At 44.1% G+C, this 21,482-nt stretch overlaps 1 long non-coding RNA gene across 2 annotated transcripts in view; it reads left to right on the top strand.

Annotated features, from left to right (window-relative positions):
- The first annotated feature begins 1,021 nt into the window (after nucleotides 1-1,021).
- The window catches only part of LOC123367452, a 73,288-nt gene continuing 52,827 nt past the window's right edge, over nucleotides 1,022-21,482 (top strand). For both annotated transcript variants that reach the window (XR_006578474.1, XR_006578473.1), the window contains exons 1-3: nucleotides 1,022-1,249; nucleotides 10,520-10,621; nucleotides 21,286-21,336. This is a non-coding gene — a long non-coding RNA (uncharacterized LOC123367452). The remainder of the gene's footprint in view (nucleotides 1,250-10,519; nucleotides 10,622-21,285; nucleotides 21,337-21,482) is intronic.

The raw sequence follows: 21,482 nt of genomic DNA, 5'->3' as shown, positions 1-21,482 counted from the left end.
GCCGCACTGCTCAAGCCCTGCCCCCCAGCACCGCCCAGCCAAACCAAAAAAAACAAAAATGAACCCCGAGCGCTGCCTCGTCCCAAGGTGCCAAAACAAACCCCAAGCCCCGCCTCATCACAAGGTGCCGCCCCAAGCACGTGCTTGGTAGGCTGGTGTCTGGAGCCGGCCCTGACCGCAATGTCAACAGCCTTCTGTAAGGTAAGCTGAGCCTCTATCAATAGGCGCTTCCATATAGTTTCACCGTGCAGGCCACACACTAACCTGTCATGTAGGGCATCATTTAGTATCTCCTTAAATTCACAGTATTCTGCAAGCTTTCTCAAAGTTGCTACAAATTGTACAACTGTTTCATCTTCTTTCTGGTCTCTTTTGTGGAACCTATATCTTTCAGCAATTACCAATGATTTTGGAGAAAAATGGGACCCCAGGATTTCCACAATGTCACTGTAAGATTTAGTCTCTGGCTGAACAGGGTGTAGTAAGCTGCGTAGCAGAGAGTAGGTCTTAGCCCCTACAACATTTAAGAATATTGGCACTTTCTTCTCTTCTGTAATGCCATTTGCAATAACAAAAAGCTCAAAACGCTCAGTATACACATGCCATTGCACTATAGTCTCCTCAAAAGGTTCCAGTGGCCCTGTAAGTGTAGCCATGATTTTAGTTTCAGTTTGCACAGCCAGTGCAAACAAGCCAGTTCTCACCCCCTTCCAGCAGCAAAAAGTTTTTTTTGTTTTTTTTTGTTTTTTGGTACCTTAACTTCTACTTCCTTCTGTTGCTGGGGCAGCACAGAGATCCCACCCTCGTCGCCATGTTGTTATACCCCTGGGAAGAAATCACTGGAGACACAGAGTGCTATAAACCTTGAAAGCAGCCATTTATTGCCACACACAGAACTAACCAAAAACCAGCCCAAACTGGCTGGGCTATGCCACAACAACACAAGATTCTATTACCACAACAACCAAATACACAACAGGCCAGACAGTTTATGTCACATTTCAGTCTTTAGTCTGCCAATGGGATGGTGCAGGTCTGTGCTGACTCTCACTCAGGGCAGACTGTAAGGTTATCCCATTCTAATTAAACATTTTTTTCTAGTAAAAAAAACTGTTGCTGCTTGTAAAAGTGAGGCACTAATATCACTAATGTCAGCACCTTGGAATGGTGCAAAGAAATGATCACTCATCTCAATCATGCAAGGCTCCCGCTGATCCTGTGTTGGGTTTCCCTTGAACAAAAAATGAAGGTAAGCTTTCAATCTTTAAAATTTTAGTGATAAAAAATGGTACATGATCAAATTCCATTGCCAGGATCAAGTGATATGGCATGCTCTAAAGAAGATTACTAATGATTTACTAATCCTGATTTATTTGTTTGGAAGGTTACAATTTAAATAAATAAATATAGAAAAAGTTCCCAGCTAATAATGCTCTACTATGAATATAGATCACACATTCCTTTCATGGAAAAACAGAGCCAGGCCCACATCAAAAAACAGGCTCTGAACAGCCCTGGACTTCAGGGAAGTTGGAAGTCAGACCCAACTGTGGCTTATGCCATGCATCAACACAAATATGTTGAAGGGATTAATTGATTCCCCCTCCCCAGTTCACTCACCCCGAAATCTATAACTCCTGAGCTTCTGCTCTGGGAGGTAGGTATTGAGGTTCTATGCACCTGGGATAATATAGTTTCTGAAGGGCATTAAGGGCAATCAAAGAAAATTGTTTGATGTAAGGGCTTTGTGGGGGAATGAGGAGCAGTAGTGGCAGAGAGGAAATGTCCACTTGGGTGGGATTAAAATGATGCCACCAAAAACATATTAATTGGTGACCACGTATGGGCCTGAACCAAAACCCTGGACAAAAAACTCCCTGAACTTTGAGAATGTTCAGATTTGGATTTCATTCCACATAAGAATTTTGGGCCCATTGCTATTTGCAGCCAATATGGGATTTTAACCCAATATATCCATATGTGAGTAGTGCTTACATACTCTTTGTCTAAGCATCTCCCGCATTCTCCGCCCTGTAGTATCTTGGCATTAACCCACAGAAGCATTTAGCTCTCATGTCACATACTTGAGCACAACCCAATATAACCTTATTAATAAAGCATCGTTCTTCTTTGTGTGAAGGGGGAACTGCTGTTTTACAGAAATGTATTGAATACAAGCCTCAATTGCAGGCAAAATAATCTACATTACACGCAGGTTGGTTAATATTCAGTAACAAATACATAACTGTATTTGTTGCACTTTACTAATGCTTTCTGTGTGTTTGCTAAAATTATTGGTGGGATCATATCTGCTTTTTCATGGCTATTTTGAGATGGCTGTTTTCCAAAAATGTTAAACTACATTCTTGCTCTTCAAACTGCTAAGTAGGGTTGATTCCTGATGTACGGCTAGGCTAAACATGTCATATGCCAGCTTCCCCACAAAGCAAAAATAAAAATCTAGTTTTGCTGCTGTGTTTTTCCAGAGCCTAGGCCATATTCCATGAAGAATACAGGCCAGATTCTCAGCTGATTTAAATCATCATTGAAGTCAGTGGCACTACATTGATTTACCCCAGCTGAGAATCTGGTTCTATAGATGTGGGGCCTTGCACCTGACTGGTGTTATATTAAAGTCCCCTGACCCTCTTACTTGATTACTTTGCTCCAATGTGTGGTGGCAGCATAGGGAAATTACACCTCTGCTGGCCACAAAGCCTGCTGCCCTAGCAGTACTAATAACCTCAGGGTTTCTAATATTCCTACCAATGCTTACTAGACCCCCTATATAGTCCTCTGGGGCTGCTCTGACAATAATCTCAATATATTTTGTTTTGAATGAAAATAAACTTAATTGCAACTTTGGTTGGAGCAAGACCCATGACTCTACATTATAGAGTGCCTAGTGGGCAGCTGTGTAATCATTAGCAATCCTGTGGGGACCAGTACTAGGATCAGTTCAAATCCAACTGGGACTATAATTTACTATGCCACCATCACTAAAATAACAAAGGAGCATAGGAAAAACATGTCTGAAGGAGTGACAATGAAAACTAACCTGGCACTAGGTGTGGTCTTTGGGGCAAGCTTTTAATTAGCAAAATGGTGACTAAATGTTCTGGTAGCAAAGTGTTTCACCTATCATAAAGGCCAATGTGCAGCTGAAATGTGCATCTAAGGCATTCCCATAGAAGATCCTTGCCTCTATTGTAAGTCATATTTCTAGACAGCACACTTGAGCTTAATTTACGAGGATTTGCCTCATGAAGACTAATAGCTCTCTTCCAGACATTTTGCCAGTGATATGCTTTGCAAAGAATAAGTTTTCAGCCACTTAAACAGCCTAAAACATGAATCTGCAGAGTACACATTTGGAGGGTGTTTGAAATCTGATTGGCTAGGTCTGAGTGCACATATAGGTCACATGGTATTGTTTCTGTTCTCTGACTGGATGAGAACAACTCAATTGTTTAAGGAATATTCTCTAATATTTGTATCAAATTCATTGTTACTGTTCACACTCCTAAAGTAAACTCATTTGTTGGAACATCCAGGGAAAGCAAACAAAAGAAGGGCTAGGAACACCAGCAAAATGAAATCCGGTGTTTTGTGCTAGTGACTATTTGTGGAAAATATCTTGAAGTATTCACCCAACTGCACTTTCTTGATTGCTTTACACAGCCGTCTAACTTGAGCCATTTCTAGGCACTATAAATTGTCTCCCTACAGTCAGCACTATACTATAAATTGTACAATTGCTGATCCATGATGCTGCATCAAGCTACTCCAAAGCAGTTCCTCTGCTAAAGCTGCTGAGTGAAAAATCACACTTGCTTCATAAGCACCATATTAATTATATATTTCAAGGGCAAAACAATTCCCCACTTTCAGTAATTGATCATAAAGATCTAGGTAGAAATCTCTCCATGCTACCCAATAAAGACATAAAGGAGAATTTACTGTGATTGAATAAAAGAAAAGTTTTTAATCAGAAGATCTGTAACGTGGAATAAGTGACCTAACAACGTAGGTATGGCCATTAGTATTAGAGATTTAAATCTAGGATGTCTATCAACAATGCTTGTGATGGTGCTTGCTGAAAGGTAGATATTCCTGTCACAAGCACTGGCATGGACTACGCTGACTTACAGATTCCCAAGCTAATCAAGCTTTTCCATGTTTCTATGCAGCAAATCAAGATCTATGTAGCAATTTGGCCAAATTCATATGAAAAACACTTTTCCTTAATGAACATCAATCACTGTAGCAAAATTGACGATTAATTATTTGTGTTACTCAGGCCTGATGCAAAAGTTGGAGACACTACATCATAGGCCTGGTCTACACTAGGACTTTAAATCGAATTTAGCAGCGTTAATTCGAATTAACCGCTCAACCGTCCACACCAGGAAGCCGTTTAATTCGACCTAGAGGGCTCTTTAGTTCGAATTCGGTACTCCACCCCGACAAGGGGAGTAGCGCTAAATTTGACATGGCTATCTCGAATTAGGCTATGTGTGGATGCAAATCGAACTTAGTAGCTCCGGGAGCTATCCCACAGTGCACCACTCTGTTGACGCTCTGGACAGCAGTCCAAGCTTGGATTCTCTGACCAGCCACACAGGAAACGACCCGGGAAAATTTGAATTCCTTTTCCTGTCTGGGCACTTTGAATCTGATGTCCTGGTTGGACATCGGGGCGAGCTCAGCAGCACCTGCAACGATGCAGAGCTCTCCAGCAGAGGAGTCCATGCAATCCCAGAATAGAAAGAGGTCCCCAGCATGGACAGACCAGGAAGTCCTGGATCTGATCGCTGTGTGGGGCGAGGAGTCTGTGCTTTCGGAGCTGCGCTCCAACAAACGGAATGCAAAGACCTACGAGAAGGTCTCCAAAGCCATGGCACTCAGAGGATACAGCCGGGATACAACGCAGTGCCGCGTGAAAATCAAGGACCTGAGACAAGGCTACCAAAAAGTCAGAGCGGCAAACGGACGCTCCGGAGCCCAGTCCCAGACATGCCGCTTCTACGAGGCACTGCATGCCATTCTAGGTGGGTCTGCCACCACTGCCCCACCAGTGACCGTGGACTCTGAGGATAGGATAGTGTCGACGGGCAGTTCCTCGGCGATGTTCGCCGATGGGGAAGATGAGGAAGGGTTTGTGGAGGACGACGCAGGCGACAGTGCTTACAATACTGCTTTCCCCAACAGCCAGGATCTCTTCATCACCCTCACAGAAATCCCCTACCAACCCTCCCCGGCCGTTAACCCGGACTCAGAATCAGGGGAAGGATCAGTCGGTAAGTGCTATAAACATGGAAACATTTATTTTTTAAAAAACAGGAATAAAAACTATATAAAAACTATATAAAAACTTTTCCATATAAAACTATATAAAAAGAAGGTCCACACATATAGGGATGGAACAGAAATCCTCTTGGGACACTTCCATGAAGCTCTCGTAGAGGAGCTCGAAAAGCCTCCGCAGGAGGTTCCTGGGGAGAGGTGCCTTATTTGGTGCTCCGTGGAAGCACACTCTTCCGCGCCAGGCCATCCTAATGTACAGCGGAATCATTGCCTCCACCAGCATGGCAGCATACGGTCCTGGTCTGTGCAGGGATTCTAGCAGCATCCTCTCTCTCTCTCTCTCTCCGAGTGACCCGCCTCAGGGTAATCTCGTTCGGCGACTGCTGCATCTAATTAGGGCAATTAGTGTACTGTTACTATTGTGAATGCTTGACTTTTACTTTGCATAGCAATAACCTTCGTTTAACAGCCACGTGTTGGAGGCCGCAGAGGAAAAGCATACAGTGATCTTTCCCGGGCACAGCCGCGAGGGGCTGGAACAGGGTCAGACTTTATGCTTTCCAGATTGCCTTCAGCGGGAGGGCACAGCTATCCATTAACTGTTAAGCAGCCTATAGTGTAGGGCTTACCAGGCCTGGCTGCTACACGGATTCAGCTGTACCGCCCCGCTTGTCCGATCTCCTGTTTAAGACCGCAGCCAATGAAAGCGTATTCCGAAATCTCGAACTTGTCCTGAGAGCTCGTGAGACTAGGTGCCCTGTATGGTCTTGTTCACAGAAACTGAGTAGACTGTGTTCAGTGTTCGCAAACATGTATCTTTTCAAGGAAATCACTTCCTTTTTCCCATCACACAGCTGCGGCTCTTTCACGAACTGCCCCGGCTTCCCCCTCACAGAGGCTGGCGCAGATTAGGCGGCGAAAGAAAAAGACTCGGGACGACATGTTCTCGGAACTGATGGCCTGCTCCAGAGCCGAGGCGGCCGAGCAGAGACAGTGGAGGGAGACCCTATGTCAGCACCAGCGCTCACACAGCGAACGGGAGGACAGGTGGCGGCAGGAAGACCAGCAGGCGACTCAAACGCTGCTTGGGCTAATGAGGGAGCAAACGGACACGCTCCGGCGCCTTGTAGATGTTCTGCAGGACCGCAGGCAGGAGGAGAGAGCCCCCCTGCACTGTATCTGCAACCGCCATCCCCCGCCACAAAGTCCTGTCCCCCCCTCACCCAAAATCACAAGAAGGAGGGGCGCTAGGGGCCGTGAAAACTGTCACTGCACCCCAGCAGAGCGCTCATGTACCACACAGCTCTCATGCCATAAATTTTGAGAAGTGCTTCCCTTCCTGGATCACCCAGTCCAAAATCCAAGTTTCATCCCCCCACTGTGTAGTTGAGTATTAAAAGTAGTTTGTTGTTATTCACTGTTCCCGTCACGTTTTTCTTGTCAGAAGACTTTGTGTGAAGGGGGGGGAGGGGTTTTTTAATTGCATAGGACAGCCTCCATTACCAGGGTACAGACTTGGGGGCAGGATCAACAGCAGGACACACACAGACTACAGTCACTAGGCACCAGGGTCAGTCTGTGAGGTGTATGCTGTCCCAGGTCAGTCTGTGAGGTGTATGCTGCCCCAGGGTCCTAGCGCCTGCCATCCACAAATGGCAAGGCAGCCTGCCCTTACCATGCCCTTCCACCCTAGCCACGAGCCTCTCCGATGCCCTGAGCCCCAGCAAGAGCCCTCATCCACAGACACATACTCACCCTTCCCACACACCCCTCACCCCTTCCTATGCCCCAACCCCCAGCCCAGAGCCTGCATCCAAACTCCATCCCAAAGACGGCACCCCTCACCCCTTCCTGCAAACCCACCCCTTCCTGCACACCCACCTGCAACCGTCCTCCCCCCAGAGACCGCTGTAGGAACAGGAGCCTGTCATTCCTCTAGTGTAGAAGCGGTCTGTACATCAGTGCACACCATACCCACCACAGTCTGCGTCCATGTTTCAACCCTAGAACAGGAATTCATAATTAAAGAAAACTTTGTTAATAATCAGTGTTCCATTAAATTTATTTTAAAACGTGTGTTGGAAGGGGGGAAACCTGGAGAACGGGGTATGTAACCGCAGATCGAAGTCAACAGTCACTGAAACAGGCTCAGGTTCAGCTTCTCTGTAAATCAAGTGGACAGTCATAGGTTACCCTGCTCTCCGAGGAACCTAGCTTTCAAAGCCTCCCGGATGCACAGCGCTTCCCGCTGGGATCTTCTATCGGCACGGCTGTCTGGCTGAGCGTAATCAGCAGCCAGGCGATTTGCCTCAACCTCCCATCCCGCCATAAAGGTCTCCCCCTTGCTCTCACAGAGATTGTGGAGCACACAGCAAGCAGCAATAACAACGGGGATATTTTTTTCTCTGAGGTCCGAGCGAGTCAGTAAGCTCCGCCATCTCCCCTTGAGACGTCCGAAAGCACACTCCACTACCATTCTGCACTTGCTCAGCCGGTAGTTGAAGAGTTCCTTCTCACTGTCCAAGGCGCCTGTATAGGGCTTCATGAGCCAGGGCATTAGCGGGTAGGCTGGGTCCCCGAGGATCACTGTAGGCATCTGCACATCCCCAACCGTTATTTTGTGGTCCGGGAAGAAACTACCTGCCTGGAGGCGTTTAAACAGACCAGAGTTCCTGAACACACGCGCGTCATGAACCTTGCCCGGCCACCCAACGTAGATGTTGGTAAAACGTCCCCTATGGTCCACCAGTGCTTGCAGCACCATAGAAAAGTAGCCCTTTCGGTTAATGTAATGGCTGGCCTGGTGGGCTGGTCCCAGGATAGGGATGTGAGTGCCATCTATAGCCCCACCGCAGTTTGGGAATCCCATCGTGGCGAAGGCATCTCTGACGACCTGGACGTTTCCTAGAGTCACTACCTTTGAGAGCAGTTGCTCAACGATTGCGTGGGCTACTTGAATCACAGCAAGCCCTATGGTAGATTTGCCCACGCCAAAGTGGTTCGCTACTGACCGGTAACTGTCTGGCGTTGCAAGTTTCCAGAGGGCTATGGCCACTCGCTTCTGCACAGTCAGGGCTGCTCGCATCCGGGTGTCCTGGCACTTCAGGGCAGGGGACAGCAAGTCACAGAGTTCAAGGAAAGTGCCCTTACGCATCCTGAAGTTTCGCAGCCACTGTGATTCATCCCAGACCTGCAGCACTATGTGGTCCCACCAGTCCGTGCTTGTTTCCCGGGCCCAGAATCGCCGTTCCACACCATGAACTTGACCCATTGCCACCATGATCTCCACTGCGCGGCGTACCCTGCTTTGTGAGAGGTCTGCGCCACTCTGTGACTTTCTGTCCTCACTGCGCTGACGGAGCCTCCTCGCCCGATTTCTCAGCAGCTGACTGTGGAAGAGGTGGACGATAAGGTGCGAGGAGTTGACAACGGCCATAAGTGCAGCGATGATCGCAGCGGGCTCCATGCTCGCAGTGCTGTGGCGTCCAAGCTGTAACCGACCAGAGAAGGGCGCGAACAGATTTCCCGCCGGCGCTTTCAAGGAGAGAGGGCGGGAGTGACGGTTGAATGATGACAGTTACTCAAAACCACCCTCGACACATTTTTCCCCCAGCAGGCATTGGGGGCTCTACCCAGCATTCCAATGGGCAGCGGGGACTGCGGGAACTGTGGGATAGCTTCCCACAGTGCACCGCTTCCAAAGTCGACGCTGGCCCCGTTACTGTGGACTCAGACAGTCGAATTAGTGTATTTAGTGTGGATACACAAATTCGACTTCATAAGGTCGATTCCACAGATTCGAGTTAAGTAGATTCGAAATAGTCTTGTAGTGTAGACGTACCCATAGTCAAGAGCTCGACAAAGAACCTTAGAGCAGTGCCACCAGAGGCAATAATACTTGGCACATTTGATTTCAGTGGTTGAGCCAGTGAGGAGACAAATTTGGCTAACAATACCACTCTCTTGCCAACTCATCCACTCTGAGCATGGGGAAAGTCCAGTCCAACCCTCCAGTGTGGCTTGCAGGAGGCTGAGTATAGTTGCGATGGTGATGAGAATTGCTCAGGTGGAAACCAGGGGTGAGGGATAGCTCAGTGGTTTGAGCCCAGGCCTGTTAAACCCACAGTTGTGAATTCAATTCTTAAGGGGGCCATTTAGGGATCTGGGGCAAAAATCTGTCTGGTTGGTCCTGCTTTGAGCAGGGGGGTTGGAATAGGTGACCTCCTAAGGTCCCTTCCAACACTGATATTCTAAGTTATATCATAATCCTTATTCAATAACTTAGAACCTCAAGGAAATACATGTTCCCAGATTTTCCTCTATTGTCAGAAATGTGTCCCTTCAGAATGGGGAAAAAACCCCATCCTAACAGAAAACCTTTCATTAGACAGCACATGGTTTCGAGCAGAACATTAAACATAGCAAGATCTATAGTTACACCTTTTACACTTTAGTTCAATTGTCAAAGCTTTTTTTTTTACTACCTGCTTCAGTACTTTCAGTATTGAAAGTAAGAAAGAAATCTGTTGGACAACCTTGGGCAAGTCACATCACTTACCTGTGCCTCAGTTTCTCTATCTGTTAAATGAGGATGGTATTTTCCTCCTGTGTAAAACACTTTGAGATCTATAGCTGAAAAGTGTTATGTAAAGGCAAGTTATTATTCATTATTCATTATGATTATTTTAGTAGTTAGAGCACAGCACTCAGATTCAAAACTCTTGGGTCCATTCCTTGCTTTGCCAGTTACTTGCATTTGGCCCTGAGTGAGTAAGTCACTTTACTGCTCTGTGCTTCCTTTTACCCATCTGTAAAATGGGGATAATAGTATCTCACAAAGATGTGAAATCATAGGTTTTTTATTTTAGTGAAGTGCTTTGGTATTCATGAATGAAAGAGTAAAGAACTATTATTAGAATGCATCAGCCAACTATCCATTAGTTAAATGGACTATCATCAGTTTGTTTTTCTTCTTATCATCAAGACAAAAGATAAGGTCTAGCTCAATCAGAAGTTAGGGACTTGAAGCAGGATCCACTGGGTGAAATTCTATGGCCTGTGTTAGGCAGGAGGTCAGACTAGATAATCATAATGGCCCCTTCTGGCCTTAACTAGGTCTATGAATCAAAACGCAGATTTAGCTTATGCAGATAATATTTATTTTTATATTAATAGTATTACATAGCACTTATAGTTTTACAATGTGTTACAGCAAACCAGCTGAGCAGCGAGCAGTGGAGGCTAACAGAGGAAGTCTGCCTGGGATCTGTCCAAGAGGAGGTACACTAAGTGCTGCATTAGGGGGGCTGTGTTGGTGAGTATCTGAGTGTCTGTTGCGGGGACAGTTTGTCAGTTTGACCATGTGCTTGATTGTTTGTTTGAAAAGTGTGAATTGGGAATGCTTTATTCCAGGTGGGCCTTGAGTGGTCATACTTCTAATCTATGTGTTCCTTTGCATTATATCTGTGACTTCACTGGTATCTGAGCTACCCCTCAAATAGGTTACCTCTGCCTGTAGGGTCAAACTATGATCAAATTCTTCACACAAGCTGTACCATTGGCATTACTCAGGTGTAGAATGATCACAGGTCAACTTTTATTATCATCTGTACTTTTTAAAAAAAGTGTTGTTTAATCCCATTTCCAGATTATTAATGAAGACCCCTAGTCTAGCAAGGCACCAAATAATGTGATTTCACTGGAGCTACTCTCGTGCTGAATCTTAAGTCTGGATTTAGTGTTTTGCTCGGTTGCGACCAAAGATTAGACTTAACTCTGAGACCATTCATTGTGAAATGAACTTTCTGCCTTACAGTATGTCTTCACTGTAGGGTGAACTTGGGCAATTGGCACATAGGAATGAGCATGCAGGGTAACCTAGCTTGGGTGTAAGCGGTCACACTGCAAAGCCACACTCAAGCCAATGGATCCACAGTGGTGCCCAGGGGCAGCTCCAGGCACCAGCATGCAAGGGCATGCCTGGGGTGGCAAGCCACGGGGGGCGTTCTGCTGGTCGCCGCAAGGGCAGCAGGCAGGTTGCCTTCGGTGGCATGCCTGCGGAGAGTCCGCTGGTCCCGCGGCTTCGGCGGACTTCCCGCAGGCGTGCCGCCGAATCCATGGGACCAGGGACCGCCCACAGGCAAGCCACTGAAGGCAGCCTGCCTGCCATGCTTGGGGCGGCAAAATACCTAGAGCTGCCCCTGATGGTGCCACACTCACTCCTGCACATTGGTGGGATTTCAGGGGGCACATTCCATGGTCCTTAGCACTGTGGCAAGCTGAGCTGCTCTATGAGTCTTTCCCAGTGAATTATGGGAGAACTTGTCTGTCTTTCTAAGCACTCAGGGGAGCTGCAGGAGGGCACTGGAGGACAATGAGAACTCAAGTGTTTTAGCCTTTTGTACTCACTGCAAAGTGGGTGAGTTACTACCCTGACTAAAAGTAGCACTCAGGCTTTAGCCTATAGCCCCAAATAGGGTAGCTAGTTTGAGGTGAAAGCACCACCATGCATGGGTCAGAGGTTTGTGGATGTGCATGGGAGCCAGGTTCGGAGGCAACATCCAAGTAAGAGCCTGGGTTCACTCTGCAGTGGGGACATTCTCTTACTAAATGAGAATCCTTGCGCCAAAAGCCACATTCCACTTTTTATTTTTTGGTGTCTAGTGCCATTTCTACCATCATCTGTCTTGAATCAGCCCCCTGTGGGGAACTTCAGCTACCAATGCTAATTATATTACACACAAGTGCTGCCATTGATGCCAACATGAAATGGAACAACATCTTTTTTTTGTTAAGACGTAAAAACTTCCAGATTTAATTGAGCAGGGTTACATTTATCTTACTCACTTTATAATGAGAATGCCTTAGTGCGTGTGTTTACATTATAAAGAAACGCTAAAATTAACACATTGGAGACCACCTCTGAACCCTGGGCAAGGGGGACAAGGGAGAAAAGATGAAAATTAATCCAAACACCAAGCCAAATACTAATAAAAAAAGACTGTCTAATACTGCTTACTCATTTTAACATCTGGAAAGATTTGGGAGGCAGGTTTTAAAAGTTTTTATTTGACTTTTTTAATGTCTGATTTGCACTGCACTTGGTTTATACCCATGTATTTAGGTGTTTGCACCCTCTCTGTATACCTAGAGGGCTCGTGCCTATTTCTTGGGCACTGGCCCACAGTGGGGTGTTGCGAAGCTGCTTGCAGTGGGAACTCCCTAAGGCATTGTTCCTCCCAGAACTCCCCAGCACTCAAGGGGAGCACGATCACTGGTACACCTCTTAAAGTTGTATATGGAATGTGCCCTCTCCGTGATGGGCTGCCTCTCCTGGCCAGTCAGGATCGGGTAGGGTTGGGGAGAGGTGAAGGAAGAGAAGAAATGGGAGCATGACAATGAAGATAAGGAAGAATTTGTTTCTCCCCTTTCATTCCCATAAGTCTCACCTATACAAATGCCCTGGTGTTTTTAAATAACTAAGGCCACATTGGTGAGCAGTAACTCAGATGAGTAGTCTCAGTGACATCAATGGGATTATTCATGTGAGTAACTGCTCACTAATGTGACTAAGGGGAGGAGGGGGAGGTGACACTCTGGCTTTTTGTGGTGTAGAAGCAGCGACTGCTACTTGTCACTGACCGTGAAAGGCTGGGTTGAACTTTCTCTTGCAGAGAAAGCTCTTCCCCTGGAACTTCATTTCAAAGGCAATAAAGTCTAGTGGTTATGATCAAGTACTCTTGTGGTTTATTCTTTTCTCTGCCACTGACGCATAGGGCCACCTACACTGGAGGGGGAAGAGGTCGATGTAATATACGCAACTTCAGCTACGGGAATAGCGTAGCTGAAGTCGATGTATCTTATTTTGACTTACCTCCTGTCCTCACAGCGCAGGATCGACAGCCGTGACTCCCCCGTTGACTCCACTTCTGCCTCTCATCCTAGTGGAGTTCCGGAGTCGACGGGAGTGTGTTCAGGGATCGATATATCTCATCTAGACGAGACACAATATATCGATCCCCAATAGATCGATTGCTACCCGCCAATCCGGCGGGTAGTCTGGATGTACCCTTAGACAAGTGATTTACGCCCAGAGTTTTAAAGGTATTTAGGCAATGCAGCATGCAATGTTGCAACTCCTGATTTAGGATCCTAGATCTCTTTTTCAAAAGGGATTTAGGCACTTAGAACCCAAAATCCTATTGACAGTTGATAGAATTTAGACTTCTAAGTGCCTAAATCCCATCTGATAATGATATTTAGACTCCTAAATCAGTTAGCATTGCAACACTGAACACAGCTACACCTAAATACCTCTAAAAATCTGGGCCTTAAGCTTTCTATGCCTCAGTATAACCAGTAAATGTAGTTATCCCTACATCACAGGTGTTCTGAGGCTTAGTTAATGTATATAATGTGATTTGAGAGCCTAAAATGTCAAGAGCTATGCCCAGGCAAAATATTTTAAACATTTTACATACAGCCAATACACATCAATGAACCTCAAAATATAAAACTATTTCTCATGAGATTTTACAGACTATTAACAGGTACCAAATATGGGATATTCATGCTTTGTGAAATAACCCTTTTCACACCAATGTGCAACTATTTTTAGCATGCTGACAGATCTTGAGCATATCTCCTCAATCATGTATTGCTTACCACACATGGAAAATTCTATTGTCAAAACTGTGACTTCTGACCTAGAAGGTTGCAATGACACATGAACCTGGCGAAATGTCCTCGAGGAATAGGACAACCACACATGTTAATATTGCTTTGTTTTACTCTAAGCACTGTCTGTCCAGTTTCACTTGTACAGCATTTATCTTTCTAGCCTTTTTTAATATTAAGGAGTTGTAAGCACAACACTGCAGCACTAAAGGCTGCTCAGAGGTCTGTGTGAAATTAGTTAGTAGTGTTAGTCGAAATCATAGTAGATAGATAGATCACCAAAAAATCTCCATAAGGGACAATACAATGGCACCCTTCTGACAATTACAGAAAAGAGGACAAAAGATCTGATCCAAAGCCCATTGAAATCAGTAGAAAGATTCCCATTGATTTTAAATGGAAATTAGACCCAACATTTACATGGATGTGGAAACTCTATATCCTTATGCTGTAAGTTCTCTGGATTTGAGGTAGGACAGTGAACCAGCTTTGTGAATAGCTAAGACCTTTGGAGTCATGCTTGAAAAGTATATTCCCTTCATTGGTCAGTGTATCTGTCACCATCGCTGGAGCTTTACTAGAATTTATCCCTACCTGGTCCCTGTCTCAGCTGAAATCCCTATTAATGACTTATTCTTTAACCATTTCAGTTCCTTCTTTTGTGATCTAGTCTGTCTACTCACTAATCTTCATATGTTTGAGAATACTGTAGACAAGCTATTCTCTTGCTCCTAGAGTCAGGGCCACATCACCCTCCTCCTCCTCCTCCATTATCTTCATTGGCTTCCACCATCAAAATTGCCAGCCTGGTTTTCCAAACTTACTTTGTCATCGTAACCTTACTATATGCAGCAAATTCACTCATTTTGCTTCAGGTTTGGTCTTCTCTCTCCTTACAGGTCACTCTTTCATGTGTATTGTCCCAGCAATCCTGAATCTTCTGTCTATCCCTTCTAGGTTTTTATCAGGATGTCCATCACCATGGTGTCTGAGTGCCAGTACCATTGAATTATTCCCTCAGTACTTCAGAACTATGGAAAACTCCATGGTTTCACTGTGTGGAGGGGCTGTTTTCTTTTATTTGTATCTGGGTGGGTTCGCAGCCTATGAGTTTTGCTTTGAGTTTTAGGTCCAAAAAATCCTCAAAGTCTCAAAGTGAACCACAGTCAAAACTGCCAAGTTTTATCTGGTTTCATATCAAAACCATTTGAAAATTAAAAGCATAAATCAGCCAGGGTTCACTCAAAACTGGACCCAGATTCCCTTAGAAAGTCCAAGACTTTTAGTGAATCTTTTGCTCAACTTGGTATTAGTTTGTAACGAAACACAAAAACAACGAGGAGTCCAGCGGCATCTTAAAGACTAACAGCTTTATTTGGGCATAAGCTTTCATGGGTAAAAAAACCCACTTCTTCAGATGCATGGAGCCACTCAGTCCCTAGGTGGTGGTGGTTGGTGGTGTCTTGAAGATAGCTAGGAGTGCTGGTAGCATAGAGTCTGAGGAGAGTGTCCAAATAGCCAGATAATCCTGCTGTAAGAGTGCCAATGCCTGAGATGATGGGGCATCCAGGATTTCCAGGTTTATGGATCTTGGGTAGCAGATAGAATACCCCTGGTTGGTGCTCTAGGGGTGTGTCTGTGTAGACAGGCCCAACAGGGAAAATAACAAAACACCACTGGCCATCACATACAGCCCGCAGCTAAAACCTCTCCAGCGCAGCAACGATCTACAACCTATCCTGGAAAATGATCCCCCACTCTCACAGGCCTTGAGAGGCAGTTCAGTCCTTGCTTACAGACAGGCCCCCAACCAAGCAAATTCTCACCAGCAACTACACACCACACCACAGAAACACTAATCCAGGAACCAATTCCAGGAACAAACCCTGCTGCCTACTCTGTCCCCATATCTACTCCAGCAACACCATCAGAGTACCCAACCACACCAGCCACACCATCAGGGCTCATTCACCTGCACATCTACTAAGTGATATGTGCCAGCAATGTACATTGGCCAAATCTGCCATGTACATTGGCCAAACCGGACAGTCTATGTAAAAAGATAAATGGACACAAATCAGACATCAGGAATGGTAACATACAAAATCCAGTAGGAGAACACTTCAATCTCCCTGGACATTCAATAACAGATTTAAAAGTAGCCATTCTTCTACAAAAGAAGGTCAAAAACAGACTTCAAAAAGAAACTGCAGAGCTACAATTCATTTGCAAACTTAACACTATTAATTTGGGCTTGAATAGGAACTGGGAGTGTCTGCTCACTACAAAAGCAATTTTCCCTCTCTTGGTATTGACACCTCTTCACCAATTATTGGGAGTGGACCACATCCACTCTGACTGAATTGGCCTTCAACATTGGTTCTCCACTTGTAAGGTAGCTCCCTTCTCTTCATATGCCAATAAATATTTATGCCTCTATATGCAATTTTCACTCCATGCATCTGAAGAAGTGGGGTTTTTTACCCACGAAAGTTTATGACCAAATAAATCTGTTAATCTTTAAGGTGCCACCGGACTCATTGTTTTTGTGGATACAGACTAACACAGCTACCCCTATGATACTTAAAAACAAGAAAGTTTTGCATGATTCAGAATTCTATAAATCTCATCTTTGCACCTTCCTGTTTGCTCTAGCCTATGACTGGGCCCAGTTCTGTTTTCCATTTTGAGCCCAAACATCCACTTCTCAGTGAGAATTTTGGCTAGGTCTGAGTAACAACTCCAGGTTTGGGTCCACTGGGCCAAATTCTGATTTCTGTTACACTGATGTAATTGAAAGAAAAATCTGTTCTACTGATTCTAAATCCTGCTGGAAACATCATTGTTCTATTTCCCCTTCAGTACAACTGGGCTATAGGAATGCTGATTGGTATCTTTACTGCTTTAAATTCTCAGTCCAGAGGTGCACAGCCAAACAAAACAATCCTATGTTCTTACCCTCCCTGGGTAAACCAAACCAAACCATTATTGTTCTCCATCTTAAACAGTAAGCTCCTCAAAGGCATCTTTTATTTGTCTGTGAAGCATCTAGCACACTATTCTTGGTGCATGTTATGTATGATGCTCACTCGATCTATCATGCCCATCATTTTACTGTTAAGTGTTCAGGCAGGGATTTGTTTTTCCATGTGTCTTCTCTGAAGTGCCTAGCACACTTGCAGGCACTAGAAAATAATAGAAAATAGGAAGCAGACGCTGTTTTATGTTTTTAATTTGAGTGCTGGAAATCCATGTTATTGTCTCATATACTTTTCTCCCAGTCAGGACACCTTAGATTGGTACTCAACATGCTAGCCTTGTCAATTCTGGAGCTCTGAGGATAATCCTGGGAAAAGCCTTTTCAAAGTCTGGATTTTCTAGTCCTAGCCCATTTATACATCTCTGTAAATCTAGAATAAATTATTAGAGTGTGTTGAGGTAGCCTTTGGGGTTGAAATGGTTATCTTTACTAACTAATGGTTATCTGTTTCAGAGTAGCAGCCGTGTTAGTCTGTATCCACAAAAAGAACTACAGCATCCGAAGAAGTGAGCTGTAGCTCACGAAAGCTTATGCTGAAATACATTTGTTAGTCTCTAAGCTGCCACAAGTACTCCTGTTCTTTTTACTATTGTTGTGTATCTTCTTTCTTGCATAAGAGGTAATGCGCATGCAGAAACACTGGAGACACTGAGAACATTTTGTATGATGACTCGTTATTTAAAATATGCTGTGAAACAATTTGGGTTTAGAAATACTTATGCCCTGAAGAATATAATGAAGAATGACTACATTCCACAGCAAGTACAGTGTTTGGAAAGCTTTCCTCAGTGCAGCCTACACACAGTGATGATAAATTGAGTGCACTGTACTGTGTGTGTGTGTGTGTGTGCGCGCGCACACAGTTTTTATGCAGGTGTTTTTGTTTGGTTTCATTTTTTCCCACTGCGAACACTAAGATTGATTCCTTAGCCATTACAGCCTCTAACTTTGCATAGCAGTGAAATTCCTACAGATTCTCTGGCCTACTTCATCCCTAAAGTCTTCTGCAGGGGTTTCCCCCGGTGGGGAGGAGTCTCTAGTCGGCACAGAGATACCATAGCTAGTTCTATGCCTCCCTCCCGAAATCGCCAAGTACAATGTTAAGGTAAGAAGGGGCAGGAAGGCAGAATGGCTGGATCACAGTGTGAGCCTGCTATGCTTTTCTGGCAGATGGTCTCTTAGAGACCACTGTCATCTGTGACATATGACAGCAGCCTCTAGGCTGCTCTAACCTGCACAGGAGCCAGGACTGGGACAGAAAATCAGGAAGCAATAATCAGCTCCCTGATGCTCCCTCTTTCTGTTGGGAACAATTACAGGTAGCAAGGCCAAAGTCTTCTATAACAAGGTTCTCATATTAGCAACTCCAGGGCTTGAACTGAAGTAAAGAAATTATTAGTGTACTTCCCCCTCAAACACCTTTTCTTTTTTTCACGTGGGGGCATTGCACTGACACCTACCCTCACCCTCCTCCCAAGTCCAACATTAACCATTTCTCTGGAACCACTTTAGCATCTTACTTAAAAATCATGTTTAAACATAGTTCATACTAATAAGGTGTTTACATGTTTTCCCTTGCTAACATAGACAGAACCTCACCATGTTTAAAGGGGATTTGGAGAGCTCTGTGGTAGTGTAAACAAAACAACCAAACACATTTTAAATGGTCAACATTGAGACAAAAATATTTAGATTTTGTTGAAACCAAATGTTTTGTCCAACCTAAAATGATTTTTTTAAATGACCAGCTAATCGAAAAATCCATTATTTGCACAGCTCCCATGTTAAATGAACTGTTTAAAAAGCCTTTAGGTTGCTGAGACTATAATGCAGGAACAATCCAGTAAAGTGTATGTAGCAAGGCTTTGTCTACACTGATATTTAAAGCCAATAAAAATGGTTGTCTAACAAGATGCTGGCATGGTTGAAATATCAGTGCAGAAAGGGCATTTGTTAGATGATTCCTGCACTGTGTTCTCTTGTAAATCCTTTTATCATGGACAAATTTGGGTTGTTTTTTTTAATGGAATGGTCTGAAAATGTATTAAATGTCTGACTATTTTCTTTCCATGGGGCAGCATGTGACATTTAAAGTGGTATGAATTAGGTGTTTCAAAATTAAAAATTATACGAATATACCACTTATAGAGTTCCTGCTGCCTGCTAAATGTTTGGCATCATTAAAGCTGGGCATATTCCACCCCCGCACCCCAATCTGGATGTCAGTAGAAATGTGAAAGCATTGGGTTTTATTTGTTTGTTTCTTAGTACTGAGCTGTGTTAGTTGGATTTAAAATAGGGACTGTAACCACATAATATTTCTTCAGGTTCCCTGAATGCGTGAACTATATGCTCAAGAGCCTCAGGATAAATAATTTTGAATGGTTTTCCTGGGTCTGAGAGGGCACAAATAAGGACAAAAAACACGCAATCCAAAGAAGTGGGTTTGCCATCAGTCAGACACACCGATCTGGGATAGTGGGCACTGCCACAAAAAACCACTGCCAGCAGTAGGAGGGTGGGAAGGAAGGACTGATGCACAGATGGTAGGGGATGGAGGCTGTGTGGGGATGGGGAATGATGCTCGCTGTAAACTTGGATAGTTCTGATTAACAGCCAGATTAGTGATACTCATTTTGACTGAATTCTAAACCTTTTCAGGTTTTCAGATAAGTAATTTTGACCATGATCCTGCAGATACTTTCACACCTGCTTAACATTAAGCACCTGAGTTGTCCTCAATGGGACTACTCAGGTGCCTAAATTTAAGCATGTGCTGAAGTGTTGCTAGGATCTGGTCCTCTTCATGCATTTTTCATAATTGTAGCTGTACATTCCAGGTGAATAATTGTATATGAACTGGGGGAGTCCTTTACCGTACACGTAACCCACTGGTGAGTGTGTATTACACGGCCTCCTCTGCATCATGCCCATCCATAGAGTTTTAGCTCAAGCTGTACTAGCTCAAGTTCTCAGTTCTGGAGGTCTGCAGTTTAATCCCCACTGTGTCAACCAAGATGGTATCAGTCACACATGCTCCATATGTGGCTTTTAGTAATTATAGGTTGGCATGCAGTGTGTGTGTGTGTGTGTGTGTGTGTGTGTGTGTGTGTGTGTGTGTGTTATTGCCTTTGTACTGTAGTCCTAGAAGCAGGACAAGAACTATTTAAAGGGCAAAAAGAGTATTCCGTTTGGGAATTACAGATGAGCACAGGAAATGTGGAGAGTATACATGGTCTGGTCTGTGAGTATGAAACTCACTTCCTCCTACCTTTGAACGAGAGTAGTATTTGGCTGTTCCTTAAGAATTATCAGGCCAGCTCTTAGCACGCACTGTGGCTTCTTTTTACCACTTTGCCAGTGCAAGCAGCCAGAAAGTCATCCTAACCAGCTACCTGAGGATTCCTTTGGTACAGAGGAATCCGTGGGTGGCATAAGCTTAGATGTAAATAAAAGAAGCCTGTTTGTGATTTCATCTACACCAATGAAGCTTCAATGGAATCACTCCTGCTTTATACCAGTGCCAGAATCAAGCTCTAAGTTTCTCACTTGGTCCCTCTCACTTTCTCTTTGTAGACAGAAAAACTTCAAATATGTCTTTTTGTACCCCTGCCTGGTTTGATATGAAAAATATGCATCACCACAAAATTTCACGGTAAAACAAAAATGTCCAAAGTATGGAATCACCCAAAGCCAAATAGAGAAATGGTTCATAAGAAATTTTGTTTAAAACACCAATGTCCTTACTTCTGCACATAATTACTAGCAATCTTCTTTTGATATCAGCTGGGTTTCCATAGACCTTTGCTTTCTTAATACGACCAATGGTGCATCAAACACTATGGGTAAATTGTGATGCATTATTATGGTTTAATAACAATTTACCCCACAAGTAATGGGCATTGGTAAGCCTTGAATGGGACTACTTGTGAAGTAAGGTACTATTCATTGAGAGTTAGAGTATCACAGTCTGGCCCTATATAGACCCACTCATTAATGTAACAACTACAATAATAATAAAAATAATTAATAATAATAAACAAGTGGGTTTTGAATGATTGGGCTTTAAATCCATGATGGGATTCTGCTCATTATGATACACAAACCATCTGGAGCTTCAGTCTTGTGGTTTATAAATTAACCAGAACCCATATATGCAATTTTAGCCCCATAATTCAAATATGTCTTATTTATTCTCTGTAGACTGCCTCATACCATACTACAGTGGAACATAGCAAAAATAGCCTTTTTTTTTTTAAAAGACAGAATCTATACTGGATCCGCTACTTCTGCTACAGCTACTGATGCCAAAGGTAAAATTCACATTGATTTTGGTGGGCACAAAATAAAACCCATAATGTTGCCATATATATTTTAATGGGGACAGTTTAAATGTTAAACCAAGTATACCATGTCTATGAAGTTGACCTAATAACTGTGTATTCACTCATTTTAACTA

The sequence above is a fragment of the Mauremys mutica genome, chromosome 3 (genome assembly GCF_020497125.1).
Source record: "Mauremys mutica isolate MM-2020 ecotype Southern chromosome 3, ASM2049712v1, whole genome shotgun sequence".
In the NCBI taxonomy this organism is placed as follows: Eukaryota; Metazoa; Chordata; order Testudines; family Geoemydidae; genus Mauremys; species Mauremys mutica.
Note: the sequence above shows the minus strand (reverse complement) of the source record. Positions and strands in the feature narration are given on the sequence as shown.